Source organism: Lucilia cuprina, chromosome 4, assembly GCF_022045245.1.
Source record: "Lucilia cuprina isolate Lc7/37 chromosome 4, ASM2204524v1, whole genome shotgun sequence".
In the NCBI taxonomy this organism is placed as follows: Eukaryota; Metazoa; Arthropoda; class Insecta; order Diptera; family Calliphoridae; genus Lucilia; species Lucilia cuprina.
The window spans coordinates 17,306,551-17,329,726 of record NC_060952.1 but is presented as its reverse complement, the minus strand read 5'-3'; the positions used below and the strand labels follow the sequence as shown (position 1 = coordinate 17,329,726).

The 23,176-nt window shown below is 27.3% G+C and overlaps 1 long non-coding RNA gene across 1 annotated transcript in view; it reads left to right on the top strand.

The window, feature by feature from the left end:
* LOC124419629 overlaps nucleotides 1–22,823 on the top strand; it is a 67,569-nt gene extending 44,746 nt beyond the window's left edge. Inside the window, exon 3 of the long non-coding RNA XR_006940733.1 lies at nucleotides 22,765–22,823. This is a non-coding gene — a long non-coding RNA (uncharacterized LOC124419629). The remainder of the gene's footprint in view (nucleotides 1–22,764) is intronic.
* Nucleotides 22,824–23,176: the final 353 nt, after the last annotated feature.

Here is a 23,176-nt window from a genome sequence, read left to right as displayed (position 1 = left end):
ATATCTTATACATCGATGTACAATTTGTATACATTTTACCAGGAACAAGCCAAGACGTTGTTTACTTACTTGTTCGACTCATTCTACAAACCAGCCAACCAACAACCATCTAAAGCTGAAATGCAAAAAAAAAATAAAAAGAGAAAAACACACCAGCAATTATTATCATCAACACCCATGACAGACAGGTAACATGTACTGGCCATTAAATGAACTTGTCAAAAATGACAACTATTTTGTCATAAAATCAACAAATTTATGACCACCTCTCTTGTGCTGTGAAGTTGCAACAACGACTATAACAACAGCATTAGTGTAAAATACCATCGTCATCATCATATCATTTCAGTCAGCCGGAAAGGGGAAAAATAATATGAACCAAATACTTTTTCCTTGATGTCGATTTTACATTTCCTACATTTGTTTATTGTTTTCTCAAGAAAAACAATATAAAATTTTAAAACCCCTAATTAATGTCAAGGATAGAGAAATTCATTTTTTTAAACAATAATTTCTTTCTTAAAATGTATACTTGTAGCGCAAATTAAGGTGTGAAGGTGTTAATGGTTTAATTTAGAGAATAATAATTTTTTTCTTTTTTTCTGACAAATGTCCTTAACTAGAAAACTTAAAATTAAGTCAAGTGCAATGTGTTATATAAAATTAAAGGTTACAAGTAAATTTTAATAGAATTTGAAAAAATTTGTTCTTAAAAATTATTGTTTTATTAAACTATTTTTCATTGTTTTAATTTCAATATCTGTTTACATTATTTGTTTGTTTTATTTAATTTCTCCTTAATATTTTTGAGAGCTTTTTAAATAAATGTCAAATTTATGTTGAGCAATGTTGCCCATAAGTGTCATTTGTATTTTAATTGATGTTTTGTTTATTTAACTATAATAGTTTATTATAATTTAAGTAATATTTTATCATATAGACTTATAAAAAAACACATGTATGTAGAGTGTTTTTTCTATATTTTTAAGCGATAAAACATAGTACGATTATGTTATCAGCGATGGTTTTTTGGTTTCAGTGTTAATGATACTTACGGTATTTTTTAGGGAATTCATTATTTTTTAATCAATTTAGATAGAGAAAAAAATATAAAAGCAGATTTAAAGGGGTAGCGTTTAGTTGCATTTATTTTATAAATGTTTCAAGGCTTTTTTATGAGTGTACAAAGAGCCACCACTTGAGTCATTTAATATTCTCTAATATTCTATTTAATATTTTGAATTTAATAAATTATTTTTCATACACTTGTTATTTTCCCAGCAAAAACTTTAATTGTCATATACAGGGTTAAAGTGCTAAAATTTAGTTAGATAATAGCATTTTTAATCATCACTTTAACACAGGAATGACATTGAAGGCAAGTACTTAACACATTCGCTTACAAATATGAAGTTAGGTAAGAACTTGCTACCTTCGAACTTCGAGAATACTTCTAAAAAAATATTTTTTTTTATTCGAAAACAATATGTTAGTCTTAAAAAGTAAGTATTTACAATATATATTATTTGTAAGTAATTACAAGACTCCTTGTAAGTAATGCAGATGGTATGTGGTAGTCATTGAATTATAAGTTTTTGGATAAGTACAATTGTCTAGTGACATAACGTTCATATGACACACCAAAAAGTTTCACATTATGACAATTCTTAAAAGTGTCATAAGGACACTGTGAACTTTAAACAGAAATGTATTACAAATTTAGTTTAGAGAGGAAAGAGAATTGCTTTTAAATTTGGTGCATATTGAATTTGGGACACTTTAAAAAAGTGTTCGGCTGTTTCAAGTAATTTAAATTTTAGAGTATTTCGAACTCTGCCTTTGCTAAATTAAGTTTTTTTGATAAAAGGACTTTATTGGATATTATATCACAGTCCATGTTTTTGCTGCGACTATGTTGTTATTTGAGTCATGTATTTGCCACAGTGGATTTTAAGCGAAAAATTCTAGTTTTTAAAGAAAATATTTCTTTTTAGAAAATATTTTTTATTGAAAAAATATTTCTTGTTGAAAAATCGAATTTATAGTGTATAAATGAGTATATTTTTAAAATTTTTATTTTTCATAAAGAAACTTTTATGTTGAATTTTACGTTAATTCCAAAGTACTTAAGCAATTTATTAATAAAAAAACAAATTTTTCTAAATGAGGCTTTATATAAGTAGGTCAAATATGGGCCGATCCTCAGTAAATTTAGGAAAAGGATATATTTTTAAATAACAGTTAGTTTTGGTGAGTTTCATTGCGATAAAAACGGTTACAAGTCAATTTTAGACGTTTAAGACATTTTTTGAAGGGGGGTTTGTATGGGGGCTAGGGTCAAATAAGGCCCGGTCATTACGAAAATCTACAGTGTCATTTATACTTATATAAAACTTGTTTGTGCCAATTTTTTAGAGAGATAATAGAATATTTGACGTAATTATGGCATAAAAAGTCCAAATCGGGAGGTACCGTTGTATTGGGGTTAGGTGAAATAATGGACCGATTTCAACCATTTTTCGTCCCTGTGCCAAAAAACATGCTTGTTCAAATGTCATCAAATTATTTTGAAAATTGCGGCCTGTACCTTTCGCATAAGGTTTACATGGACACCCAGCCAGCCGGCAGACGGACGGACATGTCTTAATCGACTCAAAAAATGATTCTGAATCGATCGGTATGCATTAAGGTGCGTATGGACCAATTTTTTTGTGTGTTACAAACATCAGCACAGACGTATAATACCTCCCCAATATAGTGGTGTAGGGTATAAAAACGAATCTACTTTTATTATTAATGTTAATACTTTTATACAAATAAAAAGAACATACAAATTCTTAAGAAAGTTTTCAGAAGTAGTGAAGTAAGAATGAAATAAAAACGATATCCCTTCTAAGACAATCCTCTGTAGGTCTTTTTTAGTACCTCCATAGGGTAAATTCTACTTCTTTTTCGCTTCTTTGGAAGTTCTTTTGTTTGCTGGAAAAGGACGAATTCTTTAGAATACGAGAGAGTGACTAAAGCCTAAGAACATTTTTTTGGGAATAATATTAATACTATTACGTTTTATTAATTGTTATTTATTGCCGATTAATTTTCGTCAATAGGAGTTATATAGGAAATCAATTCTGTAACAATCCATACGATATTTTGTAATGAATTGTTGATTCATAAAATACTTTTAAATGTAAAATTTTATCACTCTGCTTGCATTTGTAAACCAGATTAAAACGTTAAAGAATCATATAAAGACAGATTTTCCCGGTTTCAATATTTAAAACGATCTGCATAAATAACAACAATTTTAGCCTTCTATATACACCCGTTTAGGCCCTATCATATATTAAACGGACGGAAGTTTTAAAATCTAAAAAGATCAGAGTACTTAATATGGATTATAACCAAAGTTAGGACCTATCACTACTTGAATATTTAATAGTATAATCTACAAATTTGGCTACAAATAATAACACTTGTTTATAACACTAGTAAATTAAATCTCGAAATCTTTAAATCATTTGCAACGGACCAATTTTTGAATGTGTTAGACAAACGAATTGCCCAAATCAATCTTTTAATCGTACGAATAAAAATTAGAACAAAATAGTAAAATTTTTAAATAGATTCTTACATCTTAAACAATTCCTTACTTTTTTCACCCACTGTATGTAGAATTCTACACATGTTTACTATTAAGTTGCATTTTTCAGAAATCAAGTGGTGCAGGGAACAAATACTAGATACAATCATAAATTTCCACAAAAAATTTACAATTTCGCTGTATTATACGTTTGCATATGTTTTGGTTTTAAAGCTTGCCTTCTCTAATTTCATATAAATAAAGAAGTATCTATATGCCATAAATCTAATGGTAACAACTACAACCCGAAAAAAACGATATAAATAAATAAAAATGCTATAAAAATTAAACAAATTGAGAATTTCCCACATTATGATGGATGAGTTTTTGTCGAAACGATTCGTAATATTTTGTTGGCATTTTATGTACTCATATATGGTAGATACTTTATTCAGGTCTTTCGGTCTAAGTAGTATCGTTAGCACGTATGACAACTTTTCGACTGCAATCTTATTTAAGCAATCACTTGATTTTTTTTTCTTCTCTTTAATATTTCTACTGTATTACGTAAATTATGTTTTAGTTTGATATGTATATAAAAAATGTCAAAAATAACTAAAGCTCGTTAATTAACAGACAGACACAATTTTTATCGCTTCATAAACATTTAAAGAAAAAATAAAAATATTATTAGTTTAAAAAAAGAGTTTTAATGGAAGGAAAATCCCCCTCCGCATATAGTGCTACTAAAAGCAGCTTATGTTTTGTTTTTGTTTAAAAATATATTTATATATATATTTTTTTTTTTGAAAAAAAACAACAAAATACATCCACTCAATCATTTCTTTAAAAACAACAAATATTTTGTAACAATCGAAAATATATTTTTTTATAAATATTTTCTATATTTTTCTATAAGTGGCCGGTTGTATGTCTTTTTATTGTTTTTTTTCCATTGAGGAATGAAATTTTTAAATTGAATGAATGACTGACTATGGTCTTTATTATTATGTAGAAAAAATGTCTTAAGAGCTTAAAATAGTTTAAGAGGAGGTTCTTTTTTTAAATTCTATGAATTTGTTGTACATCATTTTTATAACCTCCTGGGTACATAAATTTTGTTCAGACGAGGGTTAGGTGATAAGTATGAGGATTTGTAGCGAGAGATAGTGTCATAATTTTTTTTGTTTATAAATTATGTTTTTCTGTTGCTTATTTGTAATTTACTTTATATTTTTTGTCCTAATTTTTGTTAAAATGAAATTTTACTTATTTTGTTATTTAAAATTTTGATATAAAACATATATTTCAATTAAAACATATTTCAAAATCAATCTTTATTAGTGAATTTCATGCATTGGAAACTGTAACTTTAAGTAAATGATATTATATTTAATAAAAATTATACCTTTTAGCAGAACTCAAACAGGAATACTCTACTCATTGGATGTAGTATTATACATTATTACTAGCTATACCCAGTGTGCTTTGCTACCTAAAAGCAACTTCGCCAATTTTTCCAAAAGCTAATTAAGATTTCAATTAAATAGTTTCCCAGATATACGAATATTTTTTTTCTTTTTCTTTACTCATAAACATAGAAGGTGTCTATCCCTTCGTTGAAATCCATACATTTTACTCTAAATGTTCACATGAATGTCAAAGTTCTTCATGTAAAATTTTATGATTCTATCTCTAATAGTTCCTCAGATAAACCTGTTAAAAATGTTTGTATTTTATTCATATGGGTAGTGCCTATTGGTAGCCGGCCAAATTGTTTACATGGATGTTAAAGAATTCAAAGTTTTCAAGATAAACGAATTTTTGAATTTTATTTATGTGGTAGGCTCCACGATTAAAACTTAATTTTCAAGAATAAATAAAAAAATATTTTTAACTTTAAAAATAACAAGATCGATTTGGATGAAATCTAAACTTCTATCGACAATTTGAATTAGAATCTTTAGGTAAAAACGGACGCTTATTTGAATAAACCCCTATATGACCGAAGTATCCAACTTTGATTCCCTCAAAGTCGATTTTAAAAGCTGGATCACTTGACACGAAATTTCCCATATATTGAAAAACAAAATATGCACTTTTTGTTATTCAAATTACATTAAACATCAAATAAGTATGTTAAAACTAAAAAAAGGAAAAAAACATATTTAATTAACACTAAAATATTACAGAAATTAAAATTAAAAACCACCAGATAATTGTAATGAATACAAAAATTTTATTAAAAAATAAAAACAACCGCTACAAGAGCAGGAAAAAACGAGTGCAATTACAGCAATTTATTGCATTTTTAATGTTGACATTTATGTCAAATTAAATTTAATTGTTATTAAAAAAACGCAATACAACAAATTAAAAAATCAGCAAAGAATGAAAAAAAGTGCATGATGAAAATTACAGCAACACACAGAAACAACAACTGCAACAAACTAACAGTAATTATAAAAAAAATAACAAGAATTAAAAAAATTATAAAACGTAATGAAACCAAACCGCAAATGACAGGCTAAATTACAATTAAAATTGCAACAATAATAGTAACGAAATAAAAACAAAGAAGAATGGGAAAACCATAAACATTAAAAGGTAATATGTATCAAGTTAGCTTTAAAAAAATGGAAAAATTTAATTTAATTAAAATTATGTAGTAATAGAATTTTACAATAAAAAAATGAACAATTGCTATATTTCGGCTTACGTTTTGCTATAATTTCCCCTAATTTTCTGCAAAAGCATGCATTATAAACAGATATTAAGGGGTAATAATGAAACTGCTCGAAAAAAGGGGAAATGTATTTATTGGTTTCGTATTTCCTGTAAACGTCAAAGTTTTGCAACAACAAACCATAAAGAGTGAATGAATGATATGAGTTGATGTCTTTTTATATATGATTAATGTTAAACTCCCTTAAACATAAAACAACAATAATAAAAACAATACATAAAATTAGTGCAGCAAAAACAACAAGAGCTTTAACTTTCTCTCTGCTAAATACATTTCATTCAAACACTCTCCTTACCCCTGTAAATATTTAAAACGTGCCATCTCTTTTTAACTCGAGTAGTAATGTTATGCTTGACAAAACTTTAAGAGAATTTTTATGTTGTTGCTTTTCCCCATAGTTTTCCATAACAGAAACAACAACATGAATTGTAAAAAAAAAACAGCAACAGCAGCCATCATCATCATCAACATCCACAACAAAAATAACAACAATACCAAGAATAAAATGCAAACATTACTACTACTACTGCTAGCTGCTAGTAGTGATGGCAAATAAGCTGTACATATAGTTTTTCGTGCTTTTTTGTGTATATTTCTTTGTTGTTTTTCTTGTTGTTGTTATCGCCATGGCCGAGAAAAAGTGAAATAGATAGATGGCTGTAAAGCCTTAATGTAACAAGGTCGGCAATAAATCAAATTGTTAACACTAAATATACTATATGGATTCGTTTATTTACTTACATTCATGCATATAGAACGTGGTTTAAACTTGGTAACAAAAAAAATCCCACTAGGTTTTTTTCTATTCACTTTTTTGTGAGTGCAGTATTTTGGTCCAATGGACCACCACTAATATGTGGTATTACTACTTGAGTAAACGGAGGGAGTTTAGAATAGTACTACTTACATACATATATTTTATAGGAAATATTTATAGCAATGTTTTTTATAATTAATACAAACCTTTTATAATGCTGTATAGTATAAATTTAATATTTATTTATCGAAAATTGTCTATATCTTAAATCAAAAAAAAAAAAACCTTAACCTGCAGAATTGTGAGAACTATGTAATCGTTTGTATCTTTTAGTTTAGTGTTTCTATAATTTTATTTAGTCCAGAAAAAACTCAATTAAGTACCTATTTATCCTTGTCCAGATCAACAAATATTGAACTCATTACAAATATTTGGATAAATTATTTCATAAGAATGAACCAAGCTTTCTTCTTCGGTAGAAACATTCTCCATTTTTCTCCGTACAAAGGATTCAACTTTGTATCTATAAAAGATTACGTCCCGAAATCCAGTCTAGAAGCACAGTATTATTCAACAATTGTTGGATGAATCTAAGACTTCATTCAATGTTTGTTCATATATAAACTCTAATCTCCATCCTAAAACAATGAGGGTTGGTGGTAACAAAGACTTCAATGTCTGTATGAAATTTATAGCAAGCAAATCCACATTGAAAATCTGAAACAAAATTTTTCTTGGAACATTCCTAAGAAATTACAAACACAAGTTTGATCACATAAACACGTTTCTTGAATCGTCCCAAGTCACCGACTTTAGGACGGACACCAGATAAGGTATAAAGTTAATAATATTAAAAATTTGTTGACAAAAAATAAATTTCCTAAAAAGTGTTTATATGGGTATCATGGTAAATATCGGTCTATTTCTATAAATTTTGGAGAGAGATTTGCGTCAACATTTAAGTTATTTATGTTAGTTTTAATATGTGTTTATAAATGAATTTTAATCTTGAAGTCACTTTAAGACCGGGATTTTATATGGGGGCTAGGGTAAAATAAAGCCCCATTATTACGAAAAATTGGCAGCATCGTTTACACTTATATCAAATAACTTTTGCCGATTTTTATAGAAGTACTAGAACATTTAACATAATTTTAAGCTGAAAAGTCCCATTAGGGGGTTACGGTTTTTTGGCGCTAGGCGAAAAAATTTAACGATTTTAACCACTTTCAACAGACTTTGTAATTGCCAAATTTTATCAAATTATCTTGAACCTATAGCGTGCACACAAGGTTTGAAGTGACACACAGGCCGACGGAACGATTGACATATTCGATTGGTATTTTTGGGCACTAGAAAAATCAGCACAAACTCATAATATCCTCTCTACTATAGTGGTGTAGGGTATAATTAGTTTCAAACATTATTTTCTAATTTTAAAAAGAAACACATTAATTTATATTTTTCCTAACGATAATAGCTATAACGTGTATTAAGACAAATATGTTAAGTAAAAAAACCTAAGACACATGCATTTAATTTATATAAATTGCAAATAAATCGACGCTTTAAATACTTCTACTATTGTCTTTAATTATTTTGTCATAAATTATTTTTTTTACAATTAGTTTTTGCTTTAATACCTACCGTTAATTAGCAGACATAAATAAATGGCAAAAATTTGAATTTAAAACTATTTTAACTCCACAATTATAAATAATATAACGTTACGTTCTAGTTGTTAATAAAATAATATATTTATATAAATAAATTAATTTAGTTGTATTTCTTCTATTCGTTGTACACACATTTTCATCACACTCATAAATCTTAAAATTGCAAACAATTTTATTTTCTAAATAAATCTTACAAATAAAAATAATAACATAAAAAACACATAGATAAACAGTAAAAATCAAATTTAATTTTGTTACTAATAAAATTCTTTATATTTATTTTTTGCAAAATATTGTGATTGTTGCCATTATAATTGTGATTAATTTGCAGTAAAATTGTAACATATAAAAATCAAACGTAAAAGAAAACAAAAATGAATTATAACGTGTGTTTCGGAATAGAAATAAAAATCTAATATGCTTCGCTTGAAATGCTGCCTCAACTAGTACACGGCATTTGGCAAAAAAAAAGGCGAAAATTGAAAATAAAATATTACAGTCAGCTCTATTAAATAGAAATAATTCATGTTAGAAGCGATAACAGCCAGCAGCAGCGGCGGCAAGAAAAGTGGTTCAATAATAAATAATATGAAAAATATATTTATATAGAAGCCGTATCATTTAATGGTTTTAAAAGAGCGGGAAAGTTATTGAACTGTGGGTATGAATATTGGTACGAGCATACCAATAAATAAATGAAGCATTAACACTCTAAAATTCTTAAAATAAAAACGATATAAATCTATAAATATTGACAGGCAGGGATGAACAGTTTCCCTTCCGACAAGTTTTGGTTTTATTTTTTTTAATCGATTTGTTTTTTTTATCTTAAAAATTTTAAATATAAATTCAAATTACTGAATTTAAAGAAATATATTTTCTTTTTTAAATATCTAGTTCTGATGTTTATAATGCAAAAAAATATTGGTCCTACATCTTAATATATACCAATCGTTACAGAATTACTTTCTAAGTCGATTAAAAATGGTTTGTCTGTCTGACTGGCTGTCATTTAAAACTTATGCGCAACCTACAGTCCGCAGTATTCAAGATATAATGATAAAATTTAAACCATACATGTTTTAAAAACTGATGAAATCGGTCCATTATTTTACCTAGTATGACCTTTTATATTCGTTTTTGGCTTTGATCTATTCCTTTAAGAACTTTTTGGTTGCTCAGAGAAATGCGTATAAAAATGTATATAAATTAATGTTCTGTTTCTTTAGATACATTTTTAGCACACAAATGCTAGTTTTCATTGGATGATTGGTTTAATAGTTGAGTAGCTCGAATTTATATGTATATTTCATTTTAAGGTTATTAAATAATTATAAAAGAAATATTACGACAAATTTTTATTATTTCTACTTTAGACTAATACGAGTAAATTTTACATGTTTATAATTTTCCTATTCTCCCTCTATGTAGCAATATCGCAGAAAGGGCGTTAGTAGTTGGGTGCTGTTTAAAAACATAAATATATTTTTTAACATATTATTTTTTCAGTACTTAAAAAAATAAACAAAAATAAAAAACAAACCAAAAAAAATTAATAGCTTTAAAACAACATATAAAGCAGCAATTGCAACAACAGCGACTTATGTTATGTTTTTAACAATAACTACAACATCGACATTATTTTTTTGTATTATTTTGTATTTTGTTAAATAATAATACAACATCAACAACATAACACTACTCACAATTATATTAACAAACCAATTGTTTGTTGTTTTTTGCATATATTTTTTTTGTTGTTAATTTTACAATATACATATAAATGTGTTATCTGGTTTACAAAAAAATGTTTTTAATATAAAAAAAAATTATAAAAAATTTTACATCATATTTTTATTGTTGTACTAGTTGTACATAGTTGTTGATGTTGTTGTAGTAGACCACAAAATAAAAATTGTTATTTGTTTTATGCGTATGACATAAATTTCACTTCATTGCTTTTTATTTATTTATTTGGAAAAATACAAATTTAAAAAAACAATAAATTTTTTATTTTTGAAGTACATACATATGTATGTACTATTATATATAATTGTTTGTTTGCAATTTTTAAAAATTCTTTAAATTTTTAAAGTATAATTTAATAAGAAAAATTTTTTTGCTATAAATCATTCTTAGAAAAGTTTGACAGATTTTAAATTATAAATTTTATTTGGCAAAATTACTTTGTAAAATAATTTATGTATGAAGAATTTGTTTGGAATATAAAAATAATAATAACACTGGCCAATATACTGAAGGTTTGTGAAAACTTTTGAAACCAATTCGACTAATGTATTTTTATCTGCTGAAATCAAGGGTGATATCACATTCAAAAATTTTTTAAAAATATTATATTCTGCGAAATCCCTAAAATTTATTTATTTATTTATTTATTTATTTATTTATTTATTTATTTATTTCAACAGATCCTTCATATCGCAAGTACCGCTAACTTGAGCTTCGTCCTTGGCAAATTGCGACCTGTAGCGTACATACAATGTTTTATTGATACACAGACGGACAAATGAATGTTGAGTGCTTTACGTAAACACCTGCCGTGTTCTACTATTTCATTGTGGTCTTTTTTAATAACTGGGTGAGTTTCTTTGATACTCACCACGTCCCCAATACGGCAATTTACGTATGTATGCAATTTCCGTGCACTTTGTTTAAGTACTCGATCTATCCAATCTCTTGCCATAGCAGTGAAGTTCAATCTAATCCTGAAGAAGGAGAAGGCAATCGATGGTTCGAATAATACAGATCTATAATTAACAGACGTCTTTCAGTGGCCACAAGGACCTATTGTGATGTTGAGCATGTTTAGAGTAAACTCCAACACTCCCAACCATGAAGGAAAATCGCCGATAAATTAAAGATTAAAGTATTACACCTCTACAATAACTCCAGCTGATGATATATATCTCCCTAATACAGCCGAGGATCCAGCTCAAGATTTTTACTTATTTTTTTCCTTTTTCCTCATTTTAATATTTGTATGGGAAATTTTCGGTTTTTTTGGTCGGTTAAAATTCCCTTACACCCCCTTTGATCCGCGCCTGCTCCAATACATACAAAATATTTGAATTATTATCCAAATTTCAATATTTTATGAATCCACGGTAACAGAAACTTATCCTAAAAATTGTTTCACTCATAATTTCAACCAAGCAATCCTTCTCGCAAATTTGGGCTTAAACTACAGCCACCACGTGGTTTTCGAAGGTACTTCAACAAACTGAATAGTAGGGGCAAAGTCCCGCGGGCAACTGGGAATCCGCCAGATTATGAGGTGCTCTGGTTTGACCCCATGTCAAACCATTCTAAGGAAAGACCTAGGAAACATTTGACATCACCAGACAGACAGACATTGCTTAAACGATTCACAAACGCTGGCTACTATAGTGGTGTATGGTATGTAGAATGCATTGACATCTAATTGGAAACGACAGCTTTTAATTCTTCCTCAATTAAATGTAATAAAATTTCCTAGCAAAATTTTGTGTATCAATCAAACACAAACACACTCACAAATTGTTAAATTTAGTTTTGGAATCACTTACAAAAAATTTCCGTGTTAAATTAATGTTTGACATTTTAACGTGTGCCTGCCTCCATAAGCTGTCATCAACAGCAAACAAAAATTTCCCAAAAAATCTAAACCATTTTTTTTAATAAATCAACTTTAAATGACCTTGAAAATTATTTGTTGTTCGAACATATAATATTTTTTATTTGTTTGTTGTTGTGTTTGTATTTTATTTAGAAATCCTTTAAAACTCAACTAGAGTTATTAAATGTTTGATTGGCGTTTAGAATGACAGTGCATGTATGTGTTTGTTTAAATGTTGACAAATTTTCAAAAGTCATCATGACAACAGCAGATTTTCACCGAGTTTGAAATATATACAACAAATATAGCAACAGCAGCAAATTTATATATAAATGACTAGACATCAGACAGAATTGTTTTTGTATTATATTTTTTGTTGTTGTTATTTTTCACATGTTCAAACATATAGAAATAATCTTATGTTACATATTCTCTCTCCGACATCCTTCATGGCATGAGCATTTATATGCAAACGTGTGTTAGAGAGTGATTTGACATGTCAAACGCAATTTTATTGACTGTTGATCCCTATTTTGACACCTAAAAAAATATGACTTGAACGATGACTAAAGCACTCACTTACACGTTCCCTCTAGCAAATTGTCTACTCATATCTCCCAGCTGTTCAAATGTAACTGTGTGTGTGGAGTCCTTTTTAACGATTTAAATGTATGTGAGATTTTTTGTTAACTGACTCTTTCACTTTTAGTCTAATCATTCGCAGACGAATCGAAAGTTGTGCAAAGTTCTAGCAATATTTAATCGTTATAAATTTTTACGTTGTCTGTCTGTATTTTAACTATGTATGTAATAGTGTGTAGATATTTTTGAAAATAAACTACAGAATATTTATCAAATTCCATTTTTATGGAAAATCATTGTAACGAAATATTTATACTAGACTAGAATCAGTACAAAGGGGGAGGTCTGACTGACTATCACACAGACAGACTAGCTGTCATTTTACAGGCATTTTACAAAGTTGTTGGTAGTTAGCACAGCATTTATTTATACTTCGTACAACTACAGACATGATTTTGTTTTTTTGTTTCCACTGTATATTTCATGTTTCAACCAATAGGGGGCGCGCGCTTAGTGGAAATACATATTGTATGTATTTAATGTTGCTGTCATTATTGCTGCTGCTGTTGCTGTTTTATTTTTTTGAGGCTGTTGTCATGAATTTGTCAGTTTTAGGTTAAATTTTTGATGGCCGTCGTCGCGACACCCAACATTTATAATAAAACAACAATCAAAAAAGTGTCTGTGTATTTAGTTTCATGGAACAATTTGTTGTTGCTGCTGTATTATATTGGTTTTATAATACAATACATTTTGCAATGTCATTTGGAAATACATACATATGTTTTTGTTTTGTTGTTTATCTTTAGTAGGAAGTTGATGTTTTTTCATGTATTTAATAATTTTAAGGATATTGGTAATAAATCGATAAAGGATTTAAATTGTGCAAGAGCTGATAAATATTGATAAAAAAAGTATACATTGGAATAACTCTTGACATTTGCAAACATGACTGGAACTTTCGAAAAGCCACACATTAATAATTTGTTGTTTGTTGTAAGTTTCGATTTAGTCCAACATCGAAAAATCTTAAAGCTTTCTGACAATATAGGGATTTTTAAATGTTATCCTATTGGACTTTAAAACTTAAAATAATATTTGTATGATTATCTGTCCTATTTCACTTAATACACATTCATAAATCCTGTTGAAAGCAAAAACAAATATGTATAGCAGGATAGAATCTAATGAAGAATAGGAGTCGTTCCAAATGGTCCCGTCAATAGAAAATCAAATAATTGTATGTACCTCATTTGAACCCCAGGGGCACGTTTCCTTAACATATGTCCCACATCTTGGGTTAAGAGATGCTGCCAGTATCTCAAGCCTTCCTAGAGTATAAACTGGTGATGACACGACATTCCCTCCATTTGCTCGCAGGACTGGACAGGGCAGTTGGTTGAGGTTCCTTCGCGACCCACGTAGTGTCTGTGGTTTAAACCTAAATTCTCCTAGAAACTAGGAGCGGTACAAACCACGGAGTAAGGATGTTTATTAAGAAAATGTTAGATTTAAGCTGATAATGCAAAGATTGGGTATGTGTTGGTGTTCGATGTTTCACCAGAAACTTATATCTGATGGATTAAAAAGATTCTGAGTTGTATCCGAGGAAGTAGTGATGGTTGGAATGACGGAGAAGATGACTTGCTGATCTAAGTTTTTGCGAAACGGATTGAGTTGGTGGCGAAGTTTATAATATTTTAATCTTTAATTGCTAATTAAAATAGATCCATGTTTCTTAGAAAACGCACAAATTTCCAATTTTGCATCGTGGAACTTGGACCTAAAATTTGTTAATTATATCTTAAAAATAGGCTTAATGATGAAATAATGTATTCAGAATTTTTTCTACTTGAAAAAGGTTATTTTTTCAATTTAAACTCATTTATAAATAAAAAAAATTCTTAATTCACTTGTAATTTCTAAATAATCAAAAATTTTTTTCCAAACGTACATGTAATTTACAAAATAAGTACAATTCATTTTACTCATTTTTATAAATAGTTTTTGCGCATTTTAAAGAAACTTTAGCAAAAAAATACATTCCGAAAATCATGTACAAATCAAAACTAAACACAACAAAAAAAATTTTGAAATATAAATAAACATTTTAAAACAATTTGTAAATGATACAAATTAAACGAAACATGAAATGTATTGTTTAGATACAAGTATAAATAACTACAAAATTAACAGAAAAAATTTTTATATTAAAACAAATAAACAAACAAACGAACGGACGAATGAATGAACGAAACAACAAATTGTTGTGTTGTTTGCCATACAATCAACTCAACTCATTATGACGCTACTCAGTTGAGCTCTAAACCAATATCGGAGCGATAAACAACTCTAAACTGACTGTGTCGGGTTGTATGTGCTGTGGTGGCATGAAGACAACCAAGAAATCGAAACAGAAGTGGTAAAGAGTTTATAAACATGGACATTGTTGCGCCATGGCGCTACCAAAATTAAAATAACACAACAAAGCATAACAAAAAAGAAAACAAATTGTTTATTTGCAAATCATTGAAAGGCAACAACAACCAACAACTTTAAAAATTCTAAATTAATAATTTTGAAAAAATGAAAACAGTAACAAACACAAAAACCAAACACTACTGACACGTTCAAACATACAGGATGTCCAGGGTTTATTTGTCAATGGTTCTCTGGTTGGTTTTGTTGGGCTGTGTTGGTTTGGTTGGCTGGCTTATCATTGTTTGGTTTATGTTGTACTGTGTGTTTTTCCAATATTCATTCATTTTATTCCTTCATTAAATATTATTTAATTTTCTTGCTTTATTTAAACATAAAAAAATATTGTTCATGTTAAATGTTTGCATTATGAATGTTATTTGTTGTTTTTACTTTTCGTTATTTTTGTTTGTTTAAATGTTTTATAAGTTTTTCTTGTTTTCGTTTTGTTGGCATTGCATTTGATAGACTTGTGGCCAACAAAATTCTTTTTTTTTTTTGGGGGGGGTTTTGAAACTACTTTTTACTTATTTTACTCTTTTACACACAAAGAGGTTATTTTCTTTAGTTGATAGTTATTTTTATATAAACATACACACAGATACTCATACATACAATTGTACAATTTAACCAACAACATTATAAAGAATAAACAACAATAACAACAGCAGCAGCAACAAAGAATTTTTATAAACATACACATAAAGCTGCGGTTTGTGCGATAATATTTGTTATTTACTTAAACGGAAGGAAGGAAAAACCAAAAACGGAAATGCACATAAATTTATTTTCTCCATTTTATACAATATTTGTTATTTGTATTTGATTATTTGTCTATACGTACATAAATATGTATATGTAGACAAATGTATAAAAATATACACACATACACAGACAAACTTACAGTTATTGGGTGTACAGTATATAACAAAATTTAATTACTCTTTATTTGGAATATTACCACATTTAAATAGATTTACTACAAAGATCGCTTTTTGAAAAGTTATGTGATCAGATATTTCTAAAGCTGAACTCATCTTTAAGTATGTTCCTTCTTATATATGGAACTAATTATTAATTGTTTGCAGAATTGTTCCAAATATTTTAGTAGCTTTTTCTTCGAAAGACATCGGTCTCGAAAGTTGGGTCATAAAATGGGTGGACCTCCTTGGACGAAAAGTAAGTTCAGCGATCATGCTGCATAGATATACGTGGTACTTTAACCAAGACTTTGAAAACGTTGCTAGATATTCCACTCATTGAAATATATTTAAGATATAAAGCGTCGCACTCGGGAGTAGTCTCCAACGAAAGGGCAAATTAAAAAGCTTTAAAGAGAAGGGAGTTCGAGGTAGTTAACCTGAATAACGCAACTATGTGTGAGAAAATCCCATAAGGCTTCTTGTAATAATGAAATGGTGGACAGAAACAAAAAGATCCTAAAGGGTGACCTCGATAAGAATAAGACTAGATATCTTCTCAAAACAGGCAAGTCTGAAGTTTGTATTATGGACGTGCGGACTCAGTTGTGAGCATGTGGAGAGAACAGTGAAACTCTAAAGAACATTCTTTGTCACTGTCAGGCATTCATAAAAATTATATCCAAGTATCTTAAAAGTGATGATATTCCGGAAATAACATTCCTCATTAACACTGATTGGAAAATTCTTAGGAGTTAGTTATAAGAAACTGAGTTTCTGAACATTGAAAAATAATGTTACAACGAAAAATTTTTTCATGAAAAGTAGCGCACTACAGGTCCGTAGTAGTATTCATCGAAATTAGTAGTTTAAATTTCTTCACTCACTGTTGATTTATGTAGTATATGAGTAAATATAGATTATTATAACGATTTTTTCGAAGCGATAATTCCATACATACTTTATTTAGTTTTTTTTTTAATATAGTTTTCTTTTCAGTTTTTTTCTGTTTAAATATGTCGCCATATTTGCTAGTTCATTAGTGTTGGCCCAGCAAAAAATAAAATTGTATAGAAAGAAAATATACGTAAAGAACGAAAAAAAAAACTATATTATTCGTTTAGGATTTTTCAACAAATGAAACGATGTAATTGTATTAAATATATGCGTTTTTATTTTTTCTTTTCTTTAACTGATAACTAACATACCAAACATGACCTGATATTTCTTACATTATTTGTTAAAATAGTAGTAACAAATTTTATTTTTCCTTTTCATATAGCTTTTAACAAACAAAACTTATTTTCATTTGTAATTTTCCTATAATGAGACTTACAGATTCTATTGACTTGTGTCTAGACATATTGACTGGTTATATGTTATATTTTCTACTTGATTATTTAGATTTTGATTACAAAAAGTAGGGTGTCTTGTGTTTGGGAAAAAAACTATTAATATATTTTGAATATTTATAATGAATGTGCAGTTTTATCGTAATATATTAAAATTTATTTCATTTTTAATACAACCTGTTGATTTTTATCTACACAAATGCTAAATATTGGTAGAATAGTTAAGGCTGTCTTTTGCACTGACACATTAAAATGATGTATTACCTGCAATTAGTAAGACAAAATTTGAATACAAGTTTTGGGGGACGACAAAGTTGTCAAGTAGTGGGATTATCATTTACTAAACTTTAAATAGAGTTCAGAGATGGAAAAGTTAAAAAGTGATTTTTCATCTATATGAATATTTATAAGCTTTGGATAAAAATGTCCATAGAATATGATTTGTCTAGATATTGTTTTTGTTTAACTGTCATATTTTCTTTAGCAAATTTTTCACCAATTTTTCAGTCAAATTTTCTTCTATAGAAAATATTTCTATAGAAAACTATAGAAATTGTAAAAAAAAACTTTTTTTTTTAAAGGTCATAATTTCTACTGACAAATTTTTCAATAGAAAATTTTTATATAATAATTTTTTCAGTTAAATTGACATATTTTCCACAGAAAATTCCCTTGCTAGAGACACAGCAAAATTTTTACTTACCCGGTAAAAAGGCAAGTAATATTAGAGGAAAGTGTAAGTACTTTTTTAGGTGAATAGCTACTTATTTTTGATCAACGTTGGCCAAAAAAATAACTGGTTACAAATGTACTTATCCGACTTTTCCGGATTACAAACGGAAACTGTGTTCATTAGTCTATTATATTACTCAGATCGGTTCTAACACAAATTTAAAAATCAATATTCCTTTTAAAAAATTCTAATAAATAGTAGAGTTAAAAACATTAACTAATTCATTATTATACATACACTCTAAAGTCAAAACAATTGGCTACAAATAGTATTCACAAAAAAAAAAACTAATTAAAGTTATTGATGACGACAACTCAGTACCAAGTAATGTATGAAATAACTGCATTATTTATATTCCTCATTATGAAAATTAAAAAAATATTTTACAAGTTTGCTAATGACTTGCAATTGTAACCACTTACCTATTAACATACTATTCAATGACTATTACATATCGTTATGATTACATAGTAGTAATTTAATAACATTATATTAAATATAACGCTTCTGCATGAAGATATATACGTTTTTTTCACACGATTTACATTGACTGAATTTTCTGATTATTTGTAAGCGATTGAGCTAAGTACTTGCCTTAAATGACATTAACATGTTAAAATAATAACTTAAAATGCTATTGTGTAAGTAAATTTTATGATTTTAACCCCTTACCTGGTAATGAAAGATTTTATTCGAATACCCATCAAAAACTTGGTGATGGCTTGCAATTGTAACTATTTGTCTATTAAAACATTTTTCCAAAACTTCTACATATCGTTCTAGTTACATATAAGTACTTTAATAACGTCTTATTAATAATGCGTTATATAATTACTATCAAATTCATTAGCCAGCTTCTGCGTTATATATAGAAGCTGTATACGTTTATTTACACGATTTACATTGACCGATTTTTCTATTTACTTGTAAGTAGTAAGTACTTGAATCCAATGAAATCTCCATGTTAAAATTATGACTTAAAATGCTATTGCGTAAGTAAATTCAAGTATTTTAAACTCTTGTCTGGTTTTTTCTGAGAAGTTATACTTCTATAGAGAATTTAAGTAATTACATTTAAAATATTAATTAAGAAAAATTTATATAAATAAGGCTCAAGGAAATTTCTGTAAGAAAAAGTTCTATTTGAAAGCTTAAAAGGGCACAGTTTCTATTTATATAATTAACTCTTTGAACTAAAATTTTGTCCCAAACTGTAACCTTGATAGTTAATGTCACTTAGTGTGTGGTATAACGGTTATAAGTTTTTACTTACAATGCAATGATCGATCACATTAATATGAAAAGAAGATTCGAATGTAAACATCAAAAACTTTTCATTCTAATATTTAATCCTAGGCCACATTCCATTATATTTGGCTACTTATACGACACAATATACATATAAATGTTAATTTATTTAACGTTTTAATATATTCCAAACTATTTTGCATTTCATTGATAATAAACATTTCATAACCTTTTGACAAATCACCGTATTTATATCAAACAAACGAACAAGCCAAGAGACAAATAAACAAAATAAAAAGTATTATTTTATTATTAAATTATTATTATTAATATGACTACGGCTATTATAACGTCAAATAAGGTTTAAATATGACAATGATCTTATAAATACCAAAATTTAAAAAAAAAGTAATGTGGGTGGTCATCATCATAAACTAAAATGAAAGAAATAAAATCAAAAGACCAAATAATAAAGAATTATTGTATGTTTATGAAAAAAATCATATATAAAATTATTAACAAAACAAAATTGAAATTATTAATAATGAAATAATAAAATGATGTATCAGTTTTATGTCTGTATAAAAATCAAATGAATCAAACAGCCAATCAAGTATTTTTTATTTACGTACAACAAATTATTTGAAAATAAAAAAAAATTTAAAAAAAGACTAATAAATACTTTTTGAAAAAATAAAAATAAATAATAAAAAATGCAACCCACGCAAATTATTAATAAATATATGTATTTTTGAATTTTAATAAGCAGAAATATATTTTTGAAAATTAATTTATATTTCTTATTTTTTCACAAAAGCAAACTGAAATATTTTATTTAAAACACGAGAAATTAATCACACCAAAAATGCTTAAATTCACTAAGTCGTTTTGGTTTTTTTTTTCTTTTTTTGAAATGTTTTTGTTTCGTTCATAAATTAAAATGAGTTAAATGCCATTTAAATATAATTTGGAATGACTTTTAGTGTTTTTATTATTATAATTTCTTTGGACAAGTATTTTTATTTCGGGGGATTCGGAATTTTTAAACAAACACATTTAAAACACATGTAAAAATAATAATTTATTTTGGGAATGTAAGTATGTAAATTACTTAAATAAAATGAAAATGAAAGGCACCACAAATACATACTTCTATGTATTTATTATGTTTAACTTAAAATATATTTAATTTTAATTTTGGTTTTCGGTTTTTAGTTCATATTAATCCAAAACATATTTGTTGTTTTTTCTTCATATCGTGAGCTCATTTGCATATGCTGCTTAAGCAGTGTACTTTTGCTATAATTTTCCTAAAGAATAAAACATATTTCAAGAAACATATTCCAAGAAATAAAATTTGGTCAACCATACAAATTTGCGTGTGTTTAAGAGTGTTATCATTTCGGGGTATTAAAAACAGAGTGTGACTAAATCTATTTGATCTATTGTTTTTCGATCTACTTGACTTTGTTTTTTCATCTTTTTTCCTTAAGGCTTCGCTTAAAAGTCAAAGTTGACACTTAAATTTCATTTTTTGTAGTTGTTTTCTTTTGTCAACATTTTATTGAGGATTTAAAATAAAGTGTTTTATATATTGTTTTGTTTTCACAAAAAGATTTGGTTGCATATGTTAAGGATTATTGACTTGTATGTATGTATGTATGTGGATATGGAGATTAACGTTAAAGCAAAAAGGACATTTTAAGTGGTTTAATTTAAGTAGATAAATCATATAAAAAATTTAACCTTGACTATTAGTGTAAAATATAGGATTTCCTTATTTTTGTAAATTTTAATCCAAATTTTTTTAAATAAACATTAGGATTTACTTTTTATCACATCAGAACCTTTCCATAGAAAATGTTCTTGTATAAGAGCTACATTTTCCACAGAACATTTTCCTGTTTATGAAATACATTTTCTATAGAAAAATTTTCTTATTAAGGTACATATTTCTTATAGAAAATTTTACTGTTTAAAGCCGCCAAAGTCAGATAATAAAAAATTAGAATGAAATGAATAGTTTTGCTTGTTTTTTTATAAATGTGTGAGCATAGATATGCGTGTAAAAATAGTATAAAGCCGGAGGTCCACACTTCGCTTTGACGCGAAGACGCATAGTGTCTTCGAGAAAATGCATTCCCGCATTCGAGGCGAGAAAGCGTAGAACGCGTGGTGTGGACCTACAGCTTAAGTGAGCACATTGCGTTCCGCTTTCACATTTTCTATAGAAATGTTCTCAGTTTAAGAGACACATTAAAAAACTCATTTCTTCGAAAATTTCATGGATTAAGAGACTCATTTTCTATAGAGAATTTCTAGCTTTAAGAGACACATTTATTATAAAAAATGTGTCAGTTTAAAATATACATTTTCTATTAAATAAAATACTTCGTTAAAGAGACATATTTTCCCTGTTTAAAAGTCAAATTTTCTATATAATAAATTTCTTCTTAAGAGACACATTTTGTATAGAAAATTTCTCTGTATAAGTCAGACATTTTCTATAAAAAATTTACCGGTATAAGAGACAGAATTTCTATTGAAAAATTTCTGGGTTTAAGATACACATTTTCTTTTATTAATCTTTTATGTTTAAGAGACAAAATTTCTACAGAAATTTTCTTTGTGTAAGAGAAACATTTATAATGGGATTTTTCATTTTAATAGATACTTAGCTATAGAAAACATCTCATTTGAAGAGACACACATTCTAAAGAAAATTTTTCTGTTTAAGAGACAAATTTTCTATACAAAATATCTGTATTTAAAAAATACATTTCCATAGAAAATTTCTATGTTTAAATATATATAGAAAATGTGTAGAAAATGTCACTTTTTAAGAGAGAGTTCTTCTTAAAAAAAATTCTCTGCCTTAAAAAAATTTTATTTCAAAATAGTTTTTCTTTGAACGACATTAAATAATAATTCTTAAAATATATAAATGTTTTTACGTCTTTTATACTGTATTAGTCTTTTCTTAAAATTACTTATTTAGACCATAATAAACAACACATATTTTATTACAAATTTATTAACTTTTTAATTTATTTTACACTTTTGGTTATCTTTGCAGGTAAAGTACTCAATCAACATAAGATTTTCATATTGAATTTTTAAAAATGTATATTTTCCACACAAACGGTAAGTTGAAACATATTTATTTAAATTTATCTACTTAAAAACATTTTAAAAAAAATTCCCATTTAATTTATTTCTTAAATCTGTGATAACAAATTTTTGCGTAATATTTTATTATACATTCTGGTGTTTAAAGTCAAGCCAAAACATATTTTACTTTTACGTAAAACAAAAACAAAAATTCATATTGGTTAGTGTATTTATGGTGTTGAAAAAGGAATCTATAATTTTACAAGTCATGTTTATTATGACATTGACCTTAAGCAGGGAATCATCAATCTTTTACCAAAAAAAAGACAAAAATATACGAAATTCCTACGAAATGAGATGAACATAAAAATTTCACC